This window comes from Lissotriton helveticus, chromosome 4_1 (genome assembly GCF_964261635.1).
Source record: "Lissotriton helveticus chromosome 4_1, aLisHel1.1, whole genome shotgun sequence".
Lineage (NCBI taxonomy): Eukaryota > Metazoa > Chordata > Amphibia > Caudata > Salamandridae > Lissotriton > Lissotriton helveticus.
In genome coordinates this window covers 1598616571-1598641996 of record NC_136063.1, presented here as the reverse complement: position 1 = coordinate 1598641996, position 25426 = coordinate 1598616571, and positions in this window count along the sequence as shown.

Here is a 25426-nt window from a genome sequence, read left to right as displayed (position 1 = left end):
TTCTGGATCAAGTAATCTGCTTATAGTAGAACTATTCATAGAGAACAAGAATTCTTTGAATACTTCCAGAGACAATATATGACCTTGTCCACAAACAAACAGTTTTATGTAATCTGACGTGAAATGGTTTCGGCCCTTTTTCTTCTGTATTTACGAGCCATTTCATAAATGTATATTTTTATGCTTCATTCAGTTAGCATTCAAACATCTATGTATGCTTAGGATGAAACATTGCTTTGATGCGAATCACTGACAGAATATGACTCATAGAATATCGACCTAGACAAACATCGACGCTGGAATATTGAAGACAAGTATACCGACATCCTATCTACAACAAGGTAAGTACAAAAATATCGAAACCAAAATATCGAGAAATAAAGTACATAATACTAATAAATAAAATAAACATAGTTAAAAATATTTAATAATGTTTAAAATTAATAAATAATACATATTCATATACATAAACATATAACATATACTTAATAATAACTTTTAATAATTATTTTAATTACTTATAAATTATTTATAAATACTATAAATTACACCAAGATCTACACACATAAAATAATAATGTAAATAAAAAGTAAATAATTATTTTAATAAATTACAAAAATTAAATATACTTTCAAAATATTTAAAATTAATTAAATACATTATCTAAAATAATAAAAAAATATTAAATAGATAAATGAATAAAACTACTATTTAAAGTCCAAAAACAAAACTACAGTAATGAAAACATTGTATAACGTTGAACATAAAATTACTATTATCACTCCAGAAAATGCAACAGTAGGGAAAATGTTGAATAGCGTAGGGGTAAAAATTACTATTCCAACTCCACAGATTGAAACAGTAGGGGAAACGTTGGAGAGCGTAGTGGTAAAAATTACTATTCCCACTCCAGAGAGTGCAACAGTAGGGAAAACGTTGGATAGTGTAGTGGTGAAAATTACTATTCCAACTCTAGAGATTGAAACAGTAGGGAAAGTGTTGGATAGCGTAGGGGTAAAAATTTGTATTCCCACTCCACAGAGTGCAACAGTAGGGAAAGCGTTTGATAGCGTAGGGGTAAAAATTACTATTCCCGCTCCAGAGAGTGCAACAGTAGAGAAAGTGTTGGATAGCGGGTGGGTAAAAATTACTATTCCCACTCCAGTGAGTGCAACAATAGGGAAAGCATTGGATAGCGTAGGGGTAAACATTACTATTCCCACTCCAAAGAGTGCAACAGTAGGGAAAGCGTTGGATAGTGGGAAGGTAAAAATTACTATTCCCACTCCAAAGAGTGCAACAGTAGGGAAAGCGTTGGATAGCGGGAAGGTAAAAATTACTATTCCCACTCCAGAGAGTGCAACAGTAGGGAAAGTGTTGGATAGCGTAGAGGTAAAAATTACTATTCCCACTCCAGTGAGTGCAACAGTAGGGAAAGCGTTGGATAGCAGGTGGGTAAAAATTACTATTCCACCTGCAGGGAGTGAAACAGTAGGGAAAATGTTGGATAGCGTAGGGGAAAAAATACTATTCCCACACCAGAGAGTGCAACAGTAGAGAAAGTGTTGGATAGCGGGTGGGTAAAAATTACTATTCCCACTCTAGTGAGTGCAACAGTAGGGAAAGCGTTGGACAGCGTAGGGGTAAAAATTACGATTCCCACTCCAAAGAGTGAAACAGTAAGGAAAGCGTTGGATAGCGGGAAGATAAAAATTACTAATCCCACTCCAAAGTGTGCAACAGTAGGGAAAGGGTTGGATAGCGGGAAGGTAAAAATTACTATTCCCACTCCAGAGAGTGCAACAATACGGAAAGTATTGGATAGCGTAGAGGTAAAAATTACTATTCCCACTCCAGTGAGTGCACCAGTAGGGAAAGCGTTGGATAGCGGGTGGGTAAAAATTACTATTCCAACTCCAGGGAGTGAAACAGTAGGGAAAACGTTGGATAGCGTAGGGTAAAATAATACTATTCCCACTCCAGAGAGTGCAACAGTAGGGAAAGCGTTGGATAGCATAGAAATTAAATATAACATACTTATAAATAATGTTTGTATTTAAAATAATTAATAATTTTAATTTTAAATAACTCAACATCATTTACAAATACCCATTAATAATTATTAAAAACACAATTACAATTGAATAATTAATTAACAATAAATTAACAATAAATACCAATAAATATTAATTAAATATTATTAGTAACCAAATATTACATATTGAACAATAAAATATTTTTCAAAACAAAAAAATATTTATTAAAAATTGATTAGCAATTAAAAAACTTTAAACAATAACATTATATTTTATACCGAAAAATACTTTTTCTAAAACATGAATTACCAATTATTAAAAAATCATTTCCAATTAAAAAAATTACTAACCAATTAAAACAATTAATTACCAATTCGAAAAATTATTTACCAATTAAATAAACTAATTACCAATTACAAACATGAATTACCAATTAAAAAAATTAATTACCAATTGGAAAAATTATTTACCAATTACAAACATTAATTACCAATTACAAACATTAATTACCAATTAACCCCTTAAGCGCTGCCGCGCTACCTTCCCAGTGCTGCGCACGACCGTTGGCTGACGGGCCAGCGCTCGTTATTCGAACGTTCAGCACTGGGTGCTGAACGTTCGACCCAGCTATGAGGTTAAAAAAATGAATGACCAATTACAAACATTAATTACCAATTTAAAAAATAAATTAACAATTAAAATAATTAATGGCCGATTCATAATTATTTAAAAATGAATTAATTACCAATACCAATAAATTAAAATAAATGATTACTTAATTACAATTAAAATACTTCCCACCCTATTCCCCTATAAACCCACAACCCGCTCCAGTACTAAAACATAAAATTGTCTTAAAAATAACATTATTAATATATACAAATAGTACACATATAATTTAAAACAAGTAAAATACTTAACAAAAAACATTTAACAAATACATATTAAATACATAACAAAATACATAACAATAATACAAATATCGATATTAGTAACATTGAAATTAGTAACATCGATGTATTGGATATCGATATTACTGACTTCGATATTACTTACAACGATATAAAAAAATCGATATTAGTTACTTTAGGGCCGATATTCTGTCCAACGATATTCTGGACCACAATATTCTTTACCTTCGATATTTCAGACTCGATATTTCTGTAGGTCGATATTACAAACTCGATATTTAGACTGTGTACCCTTTGATGCGTACAGCAACACTTTGAAATGCATTTTATAAATATGTTTTTGACATGTTATTAGCACTTCCTGTGTAGATATGTTATCATGTTTAGGATCTAGTAATGTCATTCATACGAAAGTGGAGTAGGTGTTCTGTGTCGATTTAGATACTGTTTATAGATTTCCCGATATATGCCCATATACAGCTACAATTCGCATTGCCCTTATTTAGGCATAGAAATCCATCCCTTATTTAGGCATTTCTTATGCTAACCAAATACAGGCATGGTCAACTACATCTGATCCTCTTTGTCATAAGGAGTTCTTGGAAAACCAGACTCTTAAGCCTTTAGGACTTCCCCTTGTCTGGATATTGATTTCTCAAAGAACTCATTTATTATGCATGAACATCTATTCCTTGGGGGTTCATTCATGACGTTCATATGCCCGACTTGTACGTCAAAAAGGCATTCCTAAACACCTTCAAGGTATAAATATACCTTCACTTGCTATGGCAAGGCACGGTGCAGTTCGTCTACCTACTTGCACGATGTGCCTTGCCACAGCAAGTCCCGAAGGAAGTCAACTCCCAACTGACGCACTGACCAGACACTGTCATCCTCCTGGCTGAGAATCCAGCTCCAGTGTTTCCGACTCCCCTTGCGGGGTGTTAGAGATCGAGTCCCGGGAAAGAGATACCAGGCGAGGTTGCCCCCACGCACCGCTGCTTTCTGCCTCGTTTTGCCCTCGTTTTTGCTTTCTGACGCCGGACGACCCAGCCGCTGCTGAGCCGCCCTCCGACCACTTTTTCCCGCCGCTGCCTCCCTGCTGCCCCGCCCCCCTCCAGCCCATTCGCCGCCCCGCTCCCGCCACCCAGCTGCTCCTCCCTCCCGGCTCCTTACTTAAGGGGACCGCGTAGAGGTGCAGGGAGCGACCGCTGAGCCTGTAACCAGGCGAGGTCGCCCCCATGCACCGCTGCTTTCTGCCTCGTTTTGCCCTCATTTTTGCTTTCTGACGCCGGACGACCCAGCTGCCGCTGAGCCGCCCTCCGACCACTTTTTCCCGCCGCTGCCTCCCTGCGGCCCCGCCCCCCTCCAGCCCATTCGCTGCCCCGCTCCCGCCACCCAGCTGCTCCTCCCTCCCGGCTCCTTACTTAAGGGGACCGCGTAGAGGTGCAGGGAGCGACCGCTGAGCCTGTAACCAGGCGAGGTCGCCCCACGCACCGCTGCTTTCTGCCTCGTTTTGCCCTCATTTTTGCTTTCTGACGCCGGACGACCCAGCCGCCGCTGAGCCGTCCTCCGACCACTTTTTCCCGCCGCTACCTCCCTGCGGCCCCGCCCCCTCCAGCCCTTTCGCCGCCCCGCTCCCGCCACCCAGCTGCTCCTCCCTCCCGGCTCCTTACTTAAGGGGACCGCGTAGAGGTGCAGGGAGCGACCGCTGAGCCTGTAAACAGGCGAGGTCGCCCCCACGCACCGCTGCTTTCTGCCTCGTTTTGCCCTCGTTTTTGCTTTCTGACGCCGGATGACCCAGCCGCCGCTGAGCCGCCCTCCGACCACTTTTTCCTGCTGCTGTCTCCCTGCGGCCCCGCCCCCCTCCAGCCCATTCGGCACCCCGCTCCCGCCACCCAGCTGCTCCTCCCTCCCGGCTCCTTACTTATGACGCCCACGTGTACGCGCACCGATTGTGCGCCGAAGGCGCGCCAAAGGCAAGCCCGTCTGCGCCAGTCCGCGCCTGGCCCGCGCCCAGCGCCAGGACCCCTGGCCCCCGCCTGTGCAAGACCACCCGACGGACCAACGACGCCGCCACCCTCAACGCACTCAATGCCGGCCGGAACCCTGCCTGCTACCGAGCCACCCCGAAACGCACCCACGGACCCTTCACCTGCAAAGCCTGCCGCTTCACCTGCCTCTGAACCTGCACCACTCCCGCCAAGCCGAGCACCAGCAAGAACCACCTCAAGTGCATCTTGCTCAACACCCGCTCCGTCCACAGACACGCCGTGGAACTCTGGAACCTCCTCGACACAACATAACCAGACGTCGCCTTCCTCACGGAAACCTGGATGAACGCCTCCTCAGCCCCCGACATCGCCATCACCATCCCGGACGGGTACAAGATCACCAGGAGGGACCGCATCAACCAGACCGGAGGAGGCATCGCCATCGTACACAAGAACACCATCTGCATCACAACCAAATCCAACGACACCCTCACCGCCGCTGAACACCTCCACTTCCAGATACACACCGACCCCAAGACGACCCTCAGAGGCATCCTCATCTACAGACCCCCAGGACCACGCACACGATTCAGCGAAGACATCGCAGACTTCATCAGCCCGCACGCCCTCCCCTCCGCCGATTACATCCTCCTAGGGGACTTCAACTTCCACCTGGAGAACAACAACGACACAAACACCACCACCCTGCTGGACAACCTCAACAACCTCGGACTCAAGCAACTGGTTAACACCCCCACCCACTATGCCGGCCACACGCTTGACCCTGTCTTCTCCTCCAGCAAGCACATCTCCTTCAGCCACTCCACCGGACTACACTGGACAGACCACAGCTGCGTCCACTTCAGCTTCAGAAGAACCACGACCCACCGCCACCCGCAACAGGCTCCTTGCAGGAGCTGGAACAAGATCACCGACGACCAGCTCACCACCTGCCTCAGCCAGAACCCTCCCGCCAGCACAACGGACCCCAACGAAGCAGCCAGCAACCTCACACAGTGGCTCACCAACTGCGCAGATGACCTCACACCACTGAAGACCCCTCCCAGCAGGCCCGGCAGCAAGAAAGCCTTCTGGTTCATCGAGGAATTCAATAACTCCAAGAAGAACTGCCACACCCTCGAGAAAGCCAGGAGCAACAACCAGATCACAGACAACATGACTGCCCTCAAGCACGCCACCCGCAAACACCACCAGCTGATCCGCACCACCAAGAAGACAGCATTCAAGGAACGACTGGACAACAACGCCCACATCAGCAAGGAACTCTTCAACATCGTCAAAGAGCTCTCCAACCCCAGCGCCGGAAACAAAGACATCACTCCTTCGCAAGACCTCTGGGACTCCCTCGCCTCGTTCTTCCACAGCAAGATCACCGACATACACAACAGCTTCGACGCACAGACCACGCTCCCTACCACCGAGCCAACGCCCCCCACCACCACCCTCTGCGCCTGGACTCCGGTCAGCACCGAAGACACCACCTGCGTGATGAACACCATCCACTCCGGATCACCAACCGACCCCTGCCCCCACCACGTCTTCAACAAAGCCGACTCCATCATCGCACCCCAACTCCGGACATCATCAACACCTCTTTCAACACCGCCACCTTCCCGGAGAGCTGGAAGCACGCCGAACTCAGCGCCCTCCTGAAGAAACCAACAGCGGACCCCACCGACCTCAAGAACTACCATCCCATCTCGCTCCTCCCTTTTCCTGCCAAGGTCATCGAGAAGACCGTCAACAGCCAGCTGGCCACCTTCCTCGAGACTAACGGATCCCTCGACCACTCGCAGTCCGGCTTCCGTGCCAACCACAGCACCGAGACCGCCCTCATTGCAGCCACAGACGACATCAGATCCCTGCTCGACAACGCGGAAACAGCGGCCCTCATCCTCCTGGACCTCTCCGCAGCTTTCGACACGGTCTGCCACCGCACCCTAGTGCAGCGCCTCAACAACATCGGAATCCAAGAGAAGGCACTGGAATGGATCATCTCGTTCCTCACCGGAAGAACCCAGAGGGTCCGCCTGCCCCCGTTCAGATCCGAGGCCACCGAAGTCATCTGCGGTGTACCACAAGGATCATCACTCAGCCCTACCCTCTTCAATGTCTACATGAGCCCCCTCGCAGCCATCGCACGCCAACACAACCTCAACATCATCTCCTACACCGACGACACCCAGCTGATCCTCTCCCTCACAAACGACCCAGCCACCGCCAGAACCAACCTACACGAAGGGATGAAAGACGTCGCCGAATGGATGAAGAACAGCCGCCTGAAACTGAACTCAGACAAGACGGAAGTCCTCATCCTGGGATCATCACCCTCCGCCTGGGACGACTCCTGGTGGCCCCCTGCCCTGGGCACCGCTCCCAATCCAACGGACCACGCACGTAACCTGGGCTTCATCCTGCACTCCTCCCTCTCGATGACCAGACAAGTCAACGCCGTCTCGTCGTCATGCTTCAACACCCTGCGTATGCTTCGAAAGATCTTTCGGTGGATCCCCAATGAAACCAGGAAGACGGTCACCCAGGCACTCGTCACCAGCCGTCTGGACTACGGGAACACCCTCTATGCCGGAACCACAGCCAAACTTCAGAAAAGACTCCAACGAATCCAGAATGCCTCCGCACGACTCATCCTGGACATCCCCCGACACAGCCACATCTCTGGACACCTGAGAGACCTGCACTGGCTTCCCGTCAGCAAGAGAATCACGTTCAGACTCCTCACCCACGCACACAAGGCTCTCCACGACCTGGGCCCCAGGTACCACAACAACCGCCTGACCTTCTACACTCCCACCCGCCAGCTACGTTCCACCAGCCTCGCCCTCGCCGCCGTTCCACGCATCTGCAGAGCCACCACCGGAGGAAGATCCTTCTCCTACCTGGCAGCCAAGACATGGAACTCCCTCCCCACCCACCTCCGACTGACCCAGGACCACCTTTCCTTCAGGAAGCAACTCAAGACCTGGCTCTTCGAGCAGTAGCAGAACCCCCCCCAAGCGCCTTGAGACCCCTCCGGGTGAGTAGCGCGCTATACAAATGCTATGATTGATTGATTGATTGAACCTCTCCCATTCTAAGGTATGTAGCTGATTAGAACCTAGAGAAACCGTTGGCAATTCTTGCCACAACTAAACTAAACTATGGCTAAAACAGCACCTACTTCTTCCCTCGTACTAGACTTAGATTAGGTACACTGGGGTAGGATTATTTTAGAAGCACCAGTTGAGTATTTTAGCCTGTGTTATTTATGTATGTATTTTTATATATGTCATAGCTACAGACCATGCTATTACAGTATTATTTTATATTACTGTTTACGCTGTACGCATTATACTTCTCATTCTGTCTTACCATTGTAGCAGTTCATATCTCTTACATGAGAAAGAAGACTGTTCAATAAACCCTTTTTCTTGAAACGCCAGTCTCTATATTTCTGTGCAACTCTGTAGAAACTTAGCATGCACAATTGACTGAGTGAAACTGTAATCTATTGTTTCCACGACTCTGAAGATATTGTTCCAACTTTAAGGGAAACAAAGTTGTCATGTTTATGCGGTTGTCAGGAACTAATCCCTTCTTGTCATTCGAGAAAGTTTCTAGTGACCTCTGAGTTAGCTGGCACACACAAGTAATTCAGTTTAATGTACTTGATAGAGACATACTGACCTCAGTCCTGTGTCAAAACTATAGTGTATATTATTCCAATGTGCATAGCCTATCAAGGATATAGGAACTACACTACAAAAGAAGAGGGGCCGGCCCTCAAAAGGGTTAGACCCTGCTGCCACAGTCGCCAGACGATTGCAGATGGGGAAGACTAAGCCCACACAGGGGAGCGGATCCCGGAAGTAAGGGAAATCTCCCAGGAACACACAATTGCTGATATGCAGGGAGCAGATGAACATGGACAATCCATCCATACCCACCGTAACAAAATCCTAGCTGCCATAGCAGACACGAAGGCCACCCTGCAACAAGATATCGGACAGTGTTGGCGGGGTTGGGGCTACTGCAAGCAGAGCATTGTAAGCTAGCTGAGGGGATGAAGGAAGTAGAAACTGCTCTGGAGGAAGTGCAACCGGAGCAGAATAAAGCAGCTCAACAGATTGACGAATGAACTAATAAGGGGGTGACACTGGAAAGATGGGCTGAAGATGCCGATGGGCGAAACCGCCTCAATAACATCAGAGTGGTGGGGATCCCGTGGAAGGGACCGATATGGTGGCGTTTTTGGATCAGTGGCTTCAGAAGACGATGCCCTTAGAGACTCTCTCTAAGTGGCAGTGTTTCCTGACTTTACAGCAAAGGTGCAAGCTCAACGTGCATCGTTCCTGGGAGTTAAGAAAGAGTTGATAGCGGAATTAATACAATACTCACTGCAGTTTCCAGCCCAACTCTGCCTACAACTGGACGGGAAGACACCCTTTTATAACTCCCCTGCAGAGGCTTGGCTCTGGTTGGAAAGTTACAAGACAAACTCCCTCCACACGGACCAGGGACACAACCCTAAGGAAAAGCCTGATCCTAAACGGAGGAGGTTACGGAGAACCACTACGTAGCTTACATTGCAAAGGCCAACTTCGTCACAGACAGCGAGGGAGCGACAAGCAGCCCTTAAGGCAGTGTCAGAGGTACTGTCAACTCCACCAGAAAATGGTAGAATGAGGGAATTCACTGATCATGGCACTGTACAATCTGACACTGGAGACTTGATGAGGAGTGAAACTAAACTTCCGATGGTTACCCCGGGGTCTCTGGAAGAACTGATATGAACTAGAACTGAGATGTCTACAATGTCAGGTGACAGGTGTAGAGTCAGACTGTGGAAATGGACAGTCATTGAGAAAGATCTTGAGGGTGGCAGCCTGTGGAGTGGTGAGACGAAAAGGGTAGCGATATTACTCATGAAACAAGAGCCCCTATGTTAATTGGGAGAATATAATGAAACAGCAGAGAGGAGGGGGCACAATGTTGATAGATATGGTACTACTATGGCCTCAATTTGAAGCCTGGGTGGGAACAGGAGTGAAACAGATTTGTCATAGCAGCCCTGACTAAATAGGCAGTACCATGCAATGGTCAAGCGCCTTCTATCGCTATATTTTTCCACATATTTTGTATGTTTGGACGGCAAGCTGTTGTGAAACTGCTCTGGGGAAGGGGAGTTGTTGGGTTGTTGTGTTTAGTTTATATCCAGTGGTGCTCATACGAACTAAGCAATGTGAGCGGGTGGGGAAACAGCAATGGGGAGGGGAAAGAAATGGCTTGACTATATGCCCCAGTTGAATACACATAATTCCCATCAAGAATTTAGGATTATATCTTGGAACACAAGAGGGATGGGATCTCCTATTAAACGCAATAGGATACATAGCTATCTCATTAGAAGGGGTGCACACATTGCCATGTTGCAGGAGACCCACTTGACTGCTGAAGAGGGTACGAGACTACACAGGAGGAGGCAAGGGCAGATTTATGCGACCTCTTATTCAGCATTTTCTAGTGGGGTGTTGATATAGGTCAGAGCTGGGGTACAAATTGATCTTACACAAATATGCATAGACAAGGAGGGTAGATAAGTATTAGTACAAGCTTGGTCAGGTTGCATACTTCTGCCAACCAGAAACCTAATTCTAACACAGACCTTTTCAATGTATAGAAATTGAAGTTAAGCCCTTAGCCAAGAATTAGCAGAATGCCTTCAGGAGTTTGGGCTCCCAGCGCTGAAGGGTCTGCATGGGGAATGAGTTTCTCCGAAACTCTCTGAGCACTGTTAGCATTGTGATGTCAATGCATAAAAAACGTTTTCCATAAAGATATTATCCTAAGAGAATGTAGCTCACTGAAAAGGAACAATGTTTGATGATGCACATTTAAGATGTAATCTGCAGCACAGTGGCAAGGTGTGTTGCTGCTATAGTTCAATGATTGAGTGAAATTGTGAAACTCCTTCCATCATCACATTTTTAAAGCCTTCACATCAGCAAGTTTGGCGTTCCCGTAGCTTAAAAAGCCAGTGTTTTTTACATTAGCTCAATGCTCGGAAACGTCGTCCGTCACAACCGCGGTACACATGTCTGCCACTATTTCCTCGAGCTTCATCCGGATCATTAAGCCCAGAACTGAATCTGGCTCCGATGGGGCGGTACAATGTCACATTCTGGATATCTGACCAGGCGAAGAAACCCAGGGGCATATTATCAAGGAACTGAGTTAAGATTATTGCCGCTAAAGCGGCGATAATGGGCTTGATAATATGCACTTCTGAAGTCCCATAGAAGCCCATGTTCTGCTGTGAACATGGGCTTCTATCGGAATTCTCTACGGCATACTATCAAGCCAATTATCGCCGCTTTAGCTGCAGTTTCCTTAATCTTAACTCCGTTCTTGATAATATGCCCTCCACAGTTTTAGATTCAGCTTGACTAACAACGTTAACATTTGCCGTTGTTTATCATAGTATGCTGACACACATTCAGGCTTGCTGTACAGGGTCGGACTATCCCATAGGGCAAACTAGCAGTGCCCTGAGGACTAGTCTGACAGGCCCGATTCAGGCGGTAGACTACCGATATCAAGGCTAGTCTACCACCTCCCGATTCCTGCATACAGAATAACGATTTGGAGTTTTGTAAAACTGCCAAAAATAAAATGTCAAAACCTGTCAGGCAGTTTCCCTCTCCAAGAATTGCCTCCGGCATCAAAGGTTAACACTGTGTCCTTAATTCTTGGAGAGGGAGATTAGAGCATGTGACAAACCGTCACATTTTATTTTTGGCAGTTTTACATAGCACAGATAGAGATAGCCAATCAATCACTAGTTTGAGAGCATATACAAAAAGAGTAAATTAGGAATAGGTGATCTTGCTCATCAAAGAAATCACTGTTGTAGAATCAGTGGGGGGTGATCAAGAATGGGCCGTAAAGCTCCTAATGAGAGGAAGACATAGGGGACACATCCATGGTCCCGGTAGTATCCAGACCATAGATGTGCTGAAAATAGATTGCACATTGATCAATTTAGGGGAGACTCGCAGGTTGAGAGTGTCGTGACCCGACAGTGTGGGCGACGAACAGTAGGGCATTAGGACCCTGTGGGTCCTCAGGCAGAGTGACCAAGTCACCGGACACCAGATCCGGTGACGAGACAGGAAGGGGAACGGACAATGACCAGGGCATGGACGGGGACGGATGTGCGGACCAGCAGCTGCACGAGATGCTACCTAGCAGTAATGAGAGATGCCAATAAAGAAACATTAAACTAACCTGTGTCCCGTGTATGGTGTACCTCCCGGCGCACAGACAGGACACGACAGAGAGGATGGTCATATAATATACATTGAGTACTCACCCAAAGGGCGTCTTATATGTGAATAATTATTTCCAATTGATCTGTGAGTTTCTTAATCAATATTCGTAAAACCCGATTCAATCAGGCGGGTAATTTGTAACTGAAGAAAAAATTGTGGGCATCCATTACAGGAATAATTCAGAATTGGAGTTTACTGGGAGAAATATCAATTCAATGCCACCGCCTTATGGCAAGGCATCGTGAAATTACCTCTGAGCTAGAAATGTCACCGGGAGAGACTACACTGGGGAAATGTACAGTGAAATAAAAGTCTGGCCAGCCCTGACAAAATCATTCCATCTCCCATACCTTACAAAACACCTACAAAGCTTGTTTTTTTAAAGTTCAAAACTGGCCTGATTTGCAAACGTGGGTCACTTTTACTGTTATTTTATTTTTTTAGCTAATATGGATTAGTTTTATTTCAGTGCTGTTTCTATTTTCTGTTCGAATCTGACGATGTTGCTGCATTGTTCCTTGATGGTGATATGTCATTGCAGTTTAAATGCTACTGTATTTGGGATCTAAGCGTAGCAGAATAAAACAATCTCCAGAGTTACACAACCACATGCTACATTCAGAGCAAGAATAACTCCCTCCACCACCCACATATGGAATTATAGATGGGTAACAGTGAATACGGTGGTATTTGTTACTGAGAGGTTGTCTGTGACATGAAATAAACAGCAAGAGCGAAGCTTGAGTTGGCTATGATGTCATTTACAAAGCGGAGCTGAAAAACATCATAATTATTCACTTTTTACTCAAGAGTGTTATGTTCTCTATGGCCCCCCAAACCATCTTAGCCTGCTTTAGACTGGTCTGCATGGTCAGAGGAGTAATGGATAAGCAATACATACCTGTTTCCCACATGTAAAATAAAAACCGTGGCTCCAGCCACCCACCCACCCTCTCTGCCTTCCTTGACACTCTCTACCTGATGTTGTGCTCTCTGCTCGTTATCAGAGCAAAGTGCTGGCACTGCACTGAGGAGTTCTCAGAGAGCCCTGTCAGAGCAGACTGGAAATCCTTCATGCATAGCAACAGTGCCCACAATTGCTACAGCATAGAAGGTAATAACCAGGTTTACAATCTGGTATTCCCTCTAGTGGCAGTGAGCGAGAGCCAAATATATCAAGCAATTCTGCATAGAGCAGGAGGAAGATGTGCACAGTAAAGGTGGAATCTCATACAGTAATTGGTCGATAAATCTGTGTCATGTGTTTTTCCCCATTCCAGGCCCAAAAACTTGTTAGTAGCTGGGAGCTACAGTAAAGATTCCAAATAGGAACAGTAACGCTGGACCTGGTATCTTCTCCTCCAGTCACCAGACATATCAGAATGGCTCCATTAGTCACAAATCGTCATTATGATGATCATCAGTTTCCGACAGAAATAGGAGAGATGAAAATGTTGGGCATAAATGTTATTCTGAATGTACATACTGTAGGTTACCACTACAGTTCAGGTACATTTAACAGGTAAAATGTCCACCAGAGCAACAGATATTGCGTAGTTGAGCCTCTCATCCTAACTCTCACATTAGCATCCATCCCAGGACATAAAACATTGAGTCAATGGCATCGCACATTTCTACGAAGAGTAGAACAGCACTGTTGAAACTGGCACATTCTGGTTGGCTGAGGAGAGGCTAGTGCCAGCCAGAACCTTCCACTCCAGTCAGGGGTGGGTGATTACACTCACTGTATAACCTGTGCTCACCCTTGGGTAGCTTGGCACTGAGCAGTTAGGCTTATCACAGAGGCAATGTGTAAAGCAATGGCACAGCACTCTCACACAATAAATACACTGAGAGTCACAAAAAAGACTTCACACATGGTGTAAGTAAATAAAGGTTATATTCAACACACACATTAATTAACACAGCATAGAAATCATATATTTCTGGGCATAAATCACATTTGGAAATATCACTAGCAGTACTAGGCCTACCTGTGTTAAAATGATATCAGTAAAATGCACACTTGGGAAAGATCCCACTTTACTTCCAAGCACCCTTATGCAGTGCTAAACGTTGTTAGAACGATGCCCAACCTGTCAAATATTATAATTCAGTACCACACAGTTATAGGGCGCAAACCTGATCACAACAAGTAAAGCAACACTGCCATGTGGTTTAATTAATAACAGTCAGTCACTCTTACACACTCCCTCTGCACTGATATGCAGTGCAACAGATATCAGGCAGGTCCATATGGAGTGCACTTGCAGACACACATGTACACAGCACCGTAAAGCGCTGCCTCTGATATTCGGCAGGTCAGGTGATAATGGAAATGAAAAATGAAATGAAATGAAAAAATCCTTTGTATAGAGCATGGCTACCCGGAAGCATCCCAGCGCTAAGCAGAACTAGAGGGAGGGAGCAGAAACTAGGGGAAAAGTGTTGTCGTCAATTGTTTCCGAAAGACAAAGTGGCTAGGTTCCCTGCGGGGATGCAGAGGTAAAGAATTCCAGAGTTTGGTAGCGTTGTTCAAAAAAAGCTGGCCTCCGCGTCTGGCCTTCTTGATCCTAGGGACCTCAACCAAATAGAGCTCGTCCGAGCACATTTTCCTATTAGCCTTGTAGGGGCAGATCATGGATGAGTTTATTGGTGGCCCATTTCCTTGCAGGGATTTATGGACAACGTAGAGGGCTTTAAAGCTAATTCTTTCCTGCACCAGAAGCCAATGAAGAGAGTGTAGTGCAGGTTTTGCAGAATAGCGATTGGACACTCCCATCAGCAGTCTTGCTGCACAGTTTTGTACAATGTGGAGTTTCGTGATTACTGTGGTTGGGGCACCCAGATATAAAGCGTTGCCATAGTCAATCCTCGATAGCATAAGAGATTGGACTAGTACTTTTCTTGCTTGAAAGGGGAGGAGAGGAAACACTTTGCGGGCCATTCTGAGCAAGCCATAACATGTGGCCGCTGTCTTCCTGGCCTGCACCTGGATGGTCAAGTTCTTATTTACAATGAATTGGGTGATGAAGACTGGTGCACAGCCTTATATTAAATAGTTTTTGAAATTGTGGAATTTTTGTATTGTAAGTTCTGGGTGCCACCTGGGTGACGTCTCTTGTCCTGGACGCCTGTATAATACTCAAGTGTGTGCTTCTAATATGCCATTAGTTGCATCCCCTGGTGCACACCTGTGTCTCCTTGATGTTGGTCAAGGATTCCTTTCAAATGTAAAACACTACTTCTTGTATGATTCAATTCTTTTTTACTCAATATGTATTTTCATTTTCTTTATGAAATTACTTTCATTTCATGTCTTTTGTTTCATATGCATTCAACTGACATCATAGCTTCTCATTTGTCCAATGCATTTCGGGCATTGTTTGCCCTTCATCAGGGAGCATGTGCTATAAAGATTAATCAAAAATATATTCACAAATACAGTAAACATAAAAAGTTTACATAAAAAGTTTGTAATTCACTCCATGCGTATATAACGTGCTCTCAGTGCTCGTGAATGTGTTGTACCCAATGTTATCAGTGTTTATGGGGAGGTAAAAAAGTGATACACACGAACGAGCGTAAACATACATGCCAGGGGTGGAATGGACTTCCACCAAGTTAAAGGTATGGTGAATCACGAGATTTGACGGGACTGTAAAGTAAAAATTTAGTTCTGAGCATTCTCATAGTAGCTAGAGTGCCATGTCGTTGCGCGGACCCCAAAGGTCCGTTCTGAAACTTACTGTGAAGTCTCTTCCTTCTCTTCAGGTTCACGAGTAAATGTTCCCGGAGTGTGTCTGCTATGCTGATCTGTGTCTACTTCCTAGTAGCGAAGTGAAATAATTCTGATTAGCTGGCGAGTGCCGGTCACGTGATGATGAAAATGGAGAAAAGACTAATGGATCTGAAGTGGGACACTCAGATCAAGATAATGAAATGATCGAACAAAAGTAAAAAAAAGTGCAGAGCAGCGAAAAAATAATAAAGGAGTAATGTCAAAGTGTATGATCAGTGTAAGAAAATATAAGCAAAGAAATTAAATGTGAGTAACAGAAATTAAAAACGCATGGTGATGGATATACCAAGCATCGGAACAGGATCAAGGAGTATCGCAACAATAATCAGTTGACATATCATGCTATAAATAACATGCAAATTCAATACGATCATTTACCACCTATATCAAAGACACCACAGATTTCTTAATGAGACACAGCATGGTAGAGGTCAAACAAGATGAACAATTAATTCTGTGTACAGCTGACGTGAAGTCACTATACACTTCCATTCCGCATGGCTCAGGATTGGAAGCCATGGAACAAGCGATATTAACAACAGATCTTGATTTACCTATGCAATCTTTCTTGATGGAACTTATGGTCTTCACTCTATACCAGAGCTATTTTAAATATGACAACAAATGGTATCAGCAACTCGTGGGAACTTCCATGGGAAATTGTGCAGCCCCTGTGTATGCGAACATCTTTATGAAGACGTATGAAGAGACTAACATTCTGAATAATCCAAACTGGACGTCCAACCTGAGAATGCTAGTAAGATACATTGATGATATCTTCATCATATGGACCAACTCAAAAGAAAAATTGGAAGAAGCGCTGACAAATCTTAATACAGTTGATGAAAGGATTCAACTCACGTGGGAGATTTCTGACAAAACAATCATATTCCTAGACGTTCAAATTACCATATCCACAAAAGGTATTGAAACTGACATTTACCAGAAGATTACTGATAAAAACAACACCTTACACTACAATAGCTTTCATCAAACAGCTCTCAAACAACATCTTCCCCTCTCACAAATGATGAGAGTAAAAAGGATCACATCAGACCCCAACAAAGCATATTTAAGACTTGAAGAGATGGGAGAAAGATTCGCAAAAAGAGGTTATCCAGACGAGATAATCACTATAGCCAAACAAAGGGTGAACAAGATGAAAAGAAATGATCTACTTAAGGCACACACAAGAACCGATGAGGCATGAACAGCCATTGTGTCCAAATACTCTACATCCAGTATGAATTTCAAAAAAATCATCAAAAACCATTGGGTGATTCTGAAAGCAGAACCGGATTTCAATGCAATCTTTGACGACCCTCCTATCTTTGCATACACCAGAGGTAAAAACCTAGATGATCTTCTCAAAACTCAAACGTTAACACCCACTACATACAGAGGAACCAGACCATGCATACATTGCGGCAACTGCAATAACATTATAAGAGGCACCACAATAACTCACCCAATGAAGGGATACAACATCAAATTGCGTGTCAATGTAACCTGTGACACTTCAAATGTAATATATATGTTGAAATGCCCGTGCGGCAAAGTATACGTCAGGAAGACACAGAGGAAAATTAAAACGAGGATTAACGAACACAAATCCAACATAAGAACTCACAATCAGAAATCATCAGTAGCACTCCACTTCACGGAAGAACATCATAATGTGTCACAACTACAATTTCTCATCCTAGAAAATGTTTGCAGAAGAGAAGGTTTGGACAACAACAAACACTTACTCCAGAGAGAGAACAGTTGGATTTATACTATGAACTCAAGTAAAACGTTTGGTTTAAATGATCGTATTGAATTTGCGTGTTATTTATAACATGATGTGTCAACTGATTATTAATTGTTGCGATACTCCTTGTTTCTGTTCCGATGCTTGGTATATCCATCACCATGCGTTTTTAATTTCTGTTACTCACATTTAATTTCTTTGCTTACATTTTCTTACACTGATCATACACTTTGACATTACTCGTTTATTATTTTTTCGTTGCTCGCCCTTTTTTTCTTTTGTTCGATCGTTTCATTATCTCGATCTGAGTGTCCCACTTCAGATCCATTAGTCTTTCTTCCATTTTCATCATCACGTGACCGGCACTCGCCAGCCAATCAGAATTATTTCACTTTGCTACTAGGAAGTAGACACAGATCAGCATAGCAGACACACTCCGGGAACATTTACTTGTGAACCTGAAGAGAAGGAAGAGACGCCACACGTCTTCACAGTAAGTTACAGAATGGACCATTGGGGTCCACGCAACAACATGGCACTCTAGCTACTATGAGAATGCTCATAACTACATTTTTACTTTACAGTCCCATCAATTCTCGTGATTCGCCATACCTTTAACTTGGTGGAAGTCCATTCCACCGCTGACATGTAAGTTCACGCTCGTTCGTGTGTATCACTTTTTTAACTCCCCATAAACACTGATAACATTGGGTACAACACATTCACGAGTACCGAGAGCACGTTATATACGCATGGAGTGAATTACAAACTTTTTATGTAAACTTTTTATGTTTACTGTATTTGTGAATATATTGTTGATTAATCTTTTTAGCACATGCTCCCTGATGAAGGGCAAACAATGCCTGAAATGCATTCGACACATGAGAAGCTATGATGTCAATTGAATGCATATGTAACAAAAGACATGAAATGAAAGTAATTTCATAAAGAAAATGAAAATACATATTGAATAAAAAAGAATTGAATCATACAAGAAGTAGTGATTTACATTTGAAAGGAATCCTTGACCAACATCAAGGAGACACAGGTGTGCCCCAGGGGATGCAACTAATGGCATATTAGAAGCACACTCAAGTTCTGATTTAGTCAGATGCCCAGACTCTTTATCTTGGTCTTGGGGACCGGTGCTGAGCCCATACACACTGACCACATGGTGCTGGATTTAAAACTTAGTACAAAAGGAATGGTCCCAGAACACTGTAAACATTCAAATATCAAAAGCTAAAGAGAAAATATGAAAAAATAAGAAACACAAATGCATACAATTCAAAGCAACATTGTTATTTAATCACAATGTGCCCAAGCAGAATGTACTAATGTATACATGATTAAACATAATAAAAGTTGCGTGCCCCATTGGGATGGAGGAAGGGAGGGAAGTGCGTGAAGGGAAGTAAGTGCTGGATTCGTGCTGGTAGTACAGTGAAGGTCAGACGACCTCAATTACAGTAATATCTCAAAATGGCTATCAAACAGAGCCAAACATATGTACAGTTCATGTTCAAAAAATAACAATATGCCATGCTTCCAAAAGAAAAGAGTCTAAATCACGCTTTGGGTAGAAGCTGGCAATTGGACCGGCTATCAACGTTTTGACCCCACGACAGGATAGGTGTAGTGCAACCTTAAAAGGGGGGTCTTCCTCAGGACTGGGGTAGGGGTAGAGGGGCAAAGACTTCCTGGAGCCAAAGAGATAAAAAATAAAAAGCAAGAATCAAACTACTATATGAGGTACAAAATGATCCATATATTGAAAAACATCAAGGTGGAAAGGAAAATGCTAATACTAATACTGACGTGGGCCCTAGGATCACACGCAAGTCCTGTAGTAACGCAGTGAAGTCAATGGGAACAATGTTGAAGGACTATATCTGCAGTGGAAATTAAAGTAAACAAGGATCGCCAGCTATTAAATAATAACATGCCAGAAAAACCGTCAAGGCACAATGGCCGCAATCAAATAAATTAAATTAAATAAACTTACAGAGAATGGGTTAGAAAAATCACCGTCCTCGTTGAGGCTCCATAGCAACGAATGTCGGGGAGCCGACTAGGCACAATGAATCATGCCGGTATACTACGGGAAATACATAAATAATGGATGGAGTGAGTGCATGTTGCTCCAAAAGTACTGTTTAACTGCTTAAGCTGCAGGCTGGAATAACAATATGAGTTGGGGGAAAAGATGCAGGGGTTCTTGCCCCTGGGTGTGGACGGGCATGCACGGGTGCAGATGGGCTTGCCTTAGGCGCGCCCGCTGCATGGTCGCGTCTTCAGGCGCCATTATGCGTGTGGGCTGACATCAGGAACAGCAGCTAGAACGCTGACCGGCCTCTAAAATGCAAGTGCAGATGCGAGCGAAATACTCATCTAGCTCCAGAGCACTGAACACAGCTCTTTCCCAATTCAGCAGTGACAAGAAACAATTAAAAAATATTAAAAGCCGTTAGCAGTGTTATGCAATAAAAGTAATGCGGCCGGTAAAAACCACTCTGAGTCCACAAGTGTTCTATCTCCGATCTCTATTCAGCCCAGCGCGGTCGCGTCACCAGGTGCCTTTATGCATGTGGGCTGACATCGGGAACAGCAGCTAGAACGCTGACCCGGCGTCTAAAGTGCAAGTGCAGACGCGAGCAAAATACTCCCCTACCCCCAGAGTATTGAACACAGCTGGACATGCTGGCACTGTTGCCGAAACCCTCCTCCACCATTCATCTAACTCCGACTACCCTACACCCACAGGCTGGAGATAAAGAAAACCTTCCCCCTTACTTTCTTGCTGATTGCGGATGGAGTTACGCCTAGTCAGGATGCCAGGAAAGAAGGTGGGGGTAGGTGACAGGGTCAATTAGTTGGCAGGCGACAAATGAGAGTTTCGCCACTAATCAGGAAGTTCACCTACAGTGAAGCGGGCTGAGGGCAATCAAGGGATTCAACATTGTGCCTTCAGACATCAGCCCAGTTCGAGGAAGCACAGGAGGGGTCACACAGTCTCGTGACCCACTTACGATTGCTCTCAGAAGTGTTCCTTTGCAAAAGGAACAATCAATGAATGGGGTATGAAGCAAGGGAGCCTCTCAGAAGAAGGAGGTAGCCCGTCAGACATGCATAAATCAATGTAGCACCCAGGCAATAAGGCGACCCACAGAACATGAATCCGCTCCTCTGCACCTACCTGGAAATGAGGCACAACATCTGGTGCATGTTGATACGGGTCGAACCAGACAATTCTGTTCACTCACAACAAAGAGTTGCAATTCCATACTTCCCCGGAAATGCAGCACAACTTCTGATGCACGTTGATACTGGTCACACCAGACAATTCCGGTCATGCACAACGAAGAGTTGCAGATTCAGTACCTCCCTGGAAATGAGGCACAACGTCTGGTGCGCATTGATATGGGTCGCACCAGATAGTTATGGTCACAACCAACAAATAGTTGCAAATTCCATACCTCCCTGGAAATGAGGCACAAAGTCTGGTGCGCATTTATAAGAGTCGCCCCAGACAATTTCGGTCACATACACAGACATAATTTCAGCATTGCCACATGAGGGAGAATGAGGCACTACTACAGGTATGGCTTCACCTCCAAGGATCACAACCTGTGAATCAGACACCGCAAGCAATGAGAATGCAGGCAGCGTGCCACACACAAGAGATGTGGCACGATCAATGGAGAAGGTCATACAGGGTCACGCGATCAGTGAATACACTCACCACCTACAAGATGCTTATGCGAGTTGAGGCCCCATGATGCAGTGGCCACACTCCTTAGATGCAGGCAGTACTTTTGGGGCTCTGCACTAGCCAATCCGGTCTCCAGGCACAATACTTAGTTCCAAGCTCATGCCACGCTACCAGTTAGTATTCAGCAGACGATGTGGGCACTTAAGAGGGCACCGCTCTCCAGGTGCCACAAGTAGACGTGTGGGTCCCTCGCAGAAGGTCTTTGATGTCCCTGAGACCTCCACAAGAGATCAGGGGGCAAGCCAACAAGCCCTTGCAGAGCACACTTCAGGGTGCCACACAGCAGAAGGCAGTCAGCCCAGGCTGGCCACTATTCAGGAGGGTTGCACGGTCCCTTCCAATGGCAGTAATCCTCTTTTCGCACAACAGATTCCGCTGGCAGTTTGTACCACTCAATTCCAGGATCTCTGGTCCCACTTCCACACAAGTGTATCTCTCCCCTGCTGAAGTATGGCACCAGAAGTTATACTGCAGTGTGCTTTTGAAGTTGGGGGTTATTCAGAGGGTTTCCTTTTGAAACACAGATCTCTCCCCTAAATTTCAGTCCTGTCTGCTATGGGGTCATGGAATGCAGATCTTAATCTTTAGTGGGGCCATGATCTGGCTTCCCAGAGGCCAAGTGTCAATACCACTTCCTCCAATCTATCCAGCCAGGTCCTCAAATGGCAGAGGTCTGTCATTCCAAGTGCATTCTCAATGTTTATAGCTATCTCTGAGGAATTCACAGATGTGCTCCCCCAGCCTCCAGTGTAGACTGTAGTCAAACTAAAAGGCATACAAAGAGTTTTAGAGTAGAGAAATTCCCACTTTCGAGAAGTGGCATTTCTAAGCTATTAATAACAAATCCCTCTTTACCACAAGAGAGGGTTTGTCATTGTGAATCCAAAGATAGGAAACATTATGTGGCTGGGCCACTATTAAAGCTTGAAGTAATTTCAATCATTCCCCCATTTTAACCTACGGGAAGAGCAACCCTCACAGATAGTGAAAACACGCATGGGTATTCTTCACTACTTGGGCAGGGATCACACATGTGTAACTGCCCTGCCCTTCACCTACCACTTGCTTCACCCTTTAAGACTTGCCCCAAGGGTGCCGTAGTGGAGGTGAAAGGTCCCCTCAGGATTGGTCAATGGTTTAGAAAGGCCACCCTGAGCATAAGTGCAATTGCGCCCACACAAGCCTGCAATGGCTGCCTTGACACATGTTAAAAACATCATAGGTGCAAGTGTGCACCCACAGGCCTGCAATGGCAGGCTTGAGACAAGTTTTACAACCTCAGATAAGCACTACTTCCTAACGTATAGGAAGGGCGTGCACACTTTCGCACTGCATTTATAGTGGAAAAGTGCCCAGAGCACTAAAGCCAGAGTCAGCAAAACCCCGATGTTGTCCCATGGGAAGAGCCGGCCTCATAGGTAGCGAAAACCCACATGTGGTTCTTCACTACCTAGGCAGGGAACACCCATGTGTTCCTGCCCGGTCTTTTGCCTACCACTTGCTTCACCCCTCAGTGCTTACCCTAGGGGTGCTCTAGAGGTAGTGGAAGGCCAACTCAGGGTTGGTTAATGAGTTGCAAATGCCACCCTGAGCATAGGTGCAAATGCACACCCACATGCCTGCAATGGTAGGCTTGATACATGTTTGAAAGGCTCTTCTGATGGGTAGGACAATCAGTGCTGCAACCCATCATTAGCCAATGCAGAACCTGCCCTGGGTATGTGGTGCACCTTTTTACAGGGCACTCACAGGTACAACACCTAAACCAATCAAGTAAGCACCACTTCCTTGCATGGGTGTGCGCGCTTTCACATTACATTACAGTGGAAAAGTGCCCAAAGTCCTAAAGCCACGATAAGAGAATCAGCAAAATCTAGGATGAGAAAAAGCTAAATGTTTTTGGGGAATTCCCCTAAGAAGGGCCATGTCCAACAAGCACTTACCTAGACACAAGGCATGATCTCACATGTCTCCCTTCATCAAAGAAAAGTATGAGTAAGTACACAGGTACCACTTGAGAACAGAATGGAACAAAACTATCAAAATCATAGTGCATTAGAATAAATAATGGTAAACTTAACAAAAAACCAAATATTAACATCACAGTTGAATTCTGCAAAATAAACCTAGATGCACGGGAATCGCATCCAGTCATACACATAGCATAAACAACACTCATGCATCATACACACCAAAAGCACACGCCTCATAGGGCATACATCACTATCACACCCACATAAGGCAGAATCACTAATGACATGGTAAAATGTATTCACAGAAAGAACACTTGAACTGTCGCTGACACAAACTATGAAAAGACATCAGCACAAATAGAAAATGGTAGCATTAAAAACAGTAAGTTTACATATTCATCCTGGAATGACACCCTGAAAATCAAATTCTTAGATCCTTATGAAGGATGTCAGGAACATATGAAATAAGGGATCAGTTAACAGAGGACTTCTTTTTCTTCATATGTCTACAGGGAGCTCTAATCATACATGATATACTGCCTTCTGGCTGAGTATAGAAAGCCGGAAAAACATACCCACCAAAGACCTACAAGCAAGAAGAAATCAGTTCAGTTAAAATGTGTATTCCTTTTATAGGTTAAAGGTGATTTGAATAAATACAATTACGCAATCTTGCAATTAAAATAGAATTGCACTTATCAAAAATAGCAATATACATTCATCAATACTGTTACTGTTGGGACATTTAAACAAAAACTAGAATTGTATTACTTACTAGCGCATATGAATCAATCAATCAATCAAATCAATCAGGCGTTCATTAAGCACGACTACTCACCCATGAGGGTCTCAAGGCGCTGGGGTGGGAGAATAGCAGGCTCTAGTGACTCAGGAGTGGGGCCTGTCGAAGAGCCAGGTTTTGAGGTTTCTTACGAAGGTGGGGAGTGCTGCTGTCTGTCTGAGGTGGAGCGGAAGGGCATTCCAAGCCTTGGCTGTGAGGATGGAGGTGGGGCCTCCCGATCTAGTTTTCCTGGTGCGTGGGACCACGGCCTAGTGGAGCTGGGCTGATCTCAGGGTTCTTTGGGGTGCGTAGAATTTGAGTCTGCTGTTCAGGTGCGCTTGTCCGGTGTCGTTGAGGGCCCTGTGTGCGTGGGTGAGCATCTAGAAGGTGACTCTTGCTTCGATGAGGAGCCAGTGCGGTGTGCAAAGGTGCTGGGAGATGTGGCTGTGTTTTGGCAGGTTGAGAACCAGTCTTGCAGCAGCGTTCTGGATGTTCTGAAGCTTGTGGGTGAGGTTTTTGTTTATTCCGGCATAGAGTGTGTTGCCGTGGGCTAGTCTGCTGGTAACCAAGCCGTGTGTGACGGATTTCCTGTGTTCAGGGGGAATCCATGTGAAAGTCTTACGTAGGAGGCGGAGGGTGTGGAAGCGGAAGGACGTGACTGAATTGATCTGGTGGTCCATTTTGAGCTCGGAGTCCAGGATGATTCCCAGGTTGCGGGCGTGGTCCGTGGGGTAGGAGGGTTTTCGAGGGCGGGAGGCCACCAGGTGTCATTTAAGGCGTTGGGGTTTGGTCCCATGATAAGTACTTCGGTCTTGTTGGTGTTGAGCTGAAGGCAGTTGTTTTTCATCCATTTGCTGACAGCTTGCATGCCTTCTCAGAAGTTGTGTCTGGCGGTGGCAAGTTCGCTGGTTAGGGAGAGGATGAGTTGGGTGTCGTCAGTGTATGACTCGATATTGAGTCCGTAGGATCTGACAATGGTGGCGAGTGGCGCAATGTAGACGTTAAAGAGGGTCGGGCTAAGGGAGGACCCCTGAGGTACTCCGCAGGTGATTGGA